General features: G+C 41.9%; 1 long non-coding RNA gene across 1 annotated transcript; it reads left to right on the top strand.

Annotated features, from left to right (window-relative positions):
- The first annotated feature begins 471 nt into the window (after positions 1-471).
- On the top strand, positions 472-2,686 carry LOC134677675 (uncharacterized). Its single transcript, XR_010100073.1, has 3 exons — positions 472-554; positions 773-835; positions 2,529-2,686. It is a non-coding gene; the product is annotated as an uncharacterized LOC134677675 (long non-coding RNA).
- Positions 2,687-3,329: the final 643 nt, after the last annotated feature.

Raw genomic sequence — 3,329 nt, 5'->3', positions numbered from 1 at the left:
TTCCCCGGGATTCTATCTCTATATGTACCAAGTTTCAACTAAATCGGTTTAAGCGTGAAGAGGTAATACACAGACAGACAAGCTTCCTTTTACAATATTACCATGGATTTATAAACATTAATAAGCTCCCGACGCAATAAAAGTATGACCCTGTTTTGATAAATCATATCTCAAAAACCTGTTGCATAAAATACCTACTAAGAAGTAAGAACACATCATATAACTATGCATGCATAAAATTTGAATATTTTTATCTTAATTATATCGTGCATCTATAATTAATAAAATTTTTAATGCTATGGGCAAGTACTTGAATTTCAATTAGGAATCGAATTAAAGATAGCGTTTAATGTCTTGTTACTAAATTATTGTAGGTACCTATATCACGTTAAGTATTACGCATATTTGTACGCCAATGTGCTTGCATGAAAATACAATTATTAATAGAATATATTAATAATTGTATTTTCATGCAAGCACATTGGGGTACAAATCGGGATAATTTTGAAAATGACAAATATCTAATAAGCTAAAAGCACTTTATACTATAGAAAGTAAGTTTGTATTCTGAGTGCTTGTCATATTTCTGTAGAAGTGCTTCTGGCTTCATAGAATATTAGCCATTTTCGAAATAATCTGCGTCCGAAGTTACCCCACACGTGCACGATATATAAATATTTTTCTATTTGTTTTGTAAGCCTTTATCCAAATTGTACAATTTGGATACTTAAATGCTTACAAAACAAATAGAAAAGTATATATTTTTACAAAGGGTAGAAGAATACACCTATGTATCGAAGGACCTCCTTGTTCTTGGCAACATGTTTGTGCATTTGTAAGTACATATTCTTATATTAAAGGATAAAATGGATTTTTTTTTAACTCCGGCAAAACTGGAACCTGCGACCATTGGTACGCCGGTCCAAGCGCTTCTGCCATTGAGCCACGGAGGCCTACCAGGCCCCTATTTCACCAACGTGACAGCTCCGACAATTGACGACATCACTGTTACTGACTTCGAGCAACACCGGCTTCCGACACGCCGGAAGGGAGGGGCCCAAGCGATATCTCACCGTACAAATCTTTCTGCCATTTTTCGCGGGGGGAAGGTGCACACAGTCGCACTTCTCACACACTTACATACAAAATCCAATCAGAGGCCCTACCGCGAACCACGTTCGACGTGATGCCTCTCTATGGCACTTGTAAATTCATACGTAAGTGTGACAGGGAGGCAACAAGTCAAACATGGTTCGCGGTAGGCCCTCTGTAATGACGACACAAATACATAGAAAATGACACACGTCAAAGACAAATCTTGCAAACCTCGTTCTCTTTTTGTGTACGGACGAGTGACTATAGTGTCACAACACGCACACTAACACATTTTCGTTGAAGTATGTCATTGTATTCTGAGAGATGAGAAGTCGGATTTGTCGCTCGACCGATCCGCAATTTGTACTGAGCGAGCAAAATCGATAAATCCAACAAATACTTGAGACTAAAATATAATAATTGTATTTAAATGTAATTTAACGTATGATATGTAAAAAAAAAATTACATGTGGAATGTAACACTTTCTTTTTGTAAATTTGATGTCCCCGACCTCTTTTTATAGCAAAAAACCGAGCAAACAGGCATTTTTGTGCAGCAGTGTTCACGCGCGCGTCTGGACTCGGTCTAGTGAAAAATCCAAGTAGTTTTATTACCCGCGGTAGATTATATTGACGCGCTAATCTTGTACCTCGGCAGAGGGGAAATAGTGCGAATGCCGCCTCCCTTCCGTGTTGCTCGAAGGTTACTGACGTCACAGGCCTCCATAGACTACGGTAACCGCTGCCCATCAGACAGGCGGTGTGGCTGTTTACCACCAACATGTTAATTAAAAAAAAACCACTATATCGCCAGTTAATAAGTACTTATTTTGCGAAGCTAATGACAATTGTCACAAGAAATACGACAATTGTCACGAAATTCCGTCACAGAACTCATTTGCTGTCAAGAATTACCGAAATTTTTTGTAAAATCTTGTGACAATTGTTATCATTATTATCGCAAGAGTACCATTCAGATGATAGTATCAATCAGATGATAAGAGTCGAAAAGTGGTAGACCACTTTCTTGGCTGACTGTACCTAACTAACAATAAGTTAAGAACAAGTAATGCTAATGTCTTAAAAAAATACTGTCAGAAATTGCCATTTGCCAAACTAAAGGTAGCCATGTCTTGAACAAAATAAACGCTTTCAATAATACTACCGATCTGGCCTGGTGGGTAGTGACCCTGTTTGTGAAGCCGATGGTCCTGGGTTCGAATCCCTGTATTAAGGGCATTTATTTGTGTGATGAACACATATTTAATTGTTCCTGCTAAGTCACGGGAATTCTCTATGTAAGTACACTATCTATGTATATCGTCGCCAAGTACCCAAGACACAAGTAGAAGCTCTGCTTAGTGTGGTGCTAGGACTGCTAGGTCGAGCTGATCCTGTGTAAGATTGTCCGTAAATGGATCACAAACTTTCAGTGGCTACCCATCAATGTTTTTCCAACTCGACTGGCACGAAGCCCGGATTCGATCCCGACGACCCTAGAGAGCTGCTATACCGCGAGCTGTCCCCGGAGGCGTACTTCAGCCTACCTTGTCACGATCCCGGGGACACCGCCCAGACCTTCCGACGCCAATATTCCAAAGATTCTCGTGAGCATTTAAAGGACCCTGACCCTAGAGAGCTGCTGTAGCGCTGGCTCTGGAAGTCTACTTCAACGTGCCCCCGCGACCCTGGGGACTCCGCGCAGTTTTCCCGACCGCATTATGCCGAGAACATGACCCTAGAGAGCTGCTGTGTGAGTTGGCTTTGGAGCCGAACCTTCGCGGAGTCCCCAGGGTCATGGCATGGCAGTTTGATCAACCTGCCCCCACGACCCTGGGGCTCCGACCGCATTATACCGAGAACATGACCCTAGAGAGCTGCTGTACCGTGAGTTGTCTTTGGAGCCGAACCTGCGCGGAGTCCCCAGGGTCATGGCATGGCAGTTTGATCAACCTGCCCCCACGACCCTGGGGGCTCCGACCGCATTATACCGAGAACATGACCCTAGAGAATCGTTATTATTTGAAGTCGGTTTTAAAAGCTAATATCTTAATTTTGATGTCTTGTGAAGAAATAATTACATAGGTAGCTATTAATATTGACGACCGGTCTGGCCTAGTGGGTAGTGACCCTACTGCCTGCGAAGCCGATGGTCCTGGGTTCGAATCCCAGTAAGGGCATTTATTTGTGTGATGAACACTAATATTTGTTCCTGAGTCATGGGTGTTTTCTAT

The sequence above is a fragment of the Cydia fagiglandana genome, chromosome 26, assembly GCF_963556715.1.
Source record: "Cydia fagiglandana chromosome 26, ilCydFagi1.1, whole genome shotgun sequence".
Taxonomy (NCBI): domain Eukaryota; kingdom Metazoa; phylum Arthropoda; class Insecta; order Lepidoptera; family Tortricidae; genus Cydia; species Cydia fagiglandana.
The sequence above is the reverse complement of the archived record's forward strand: the minus strand, read 5'-3'. Positions and strand labels throughout refer to the sequence as shown.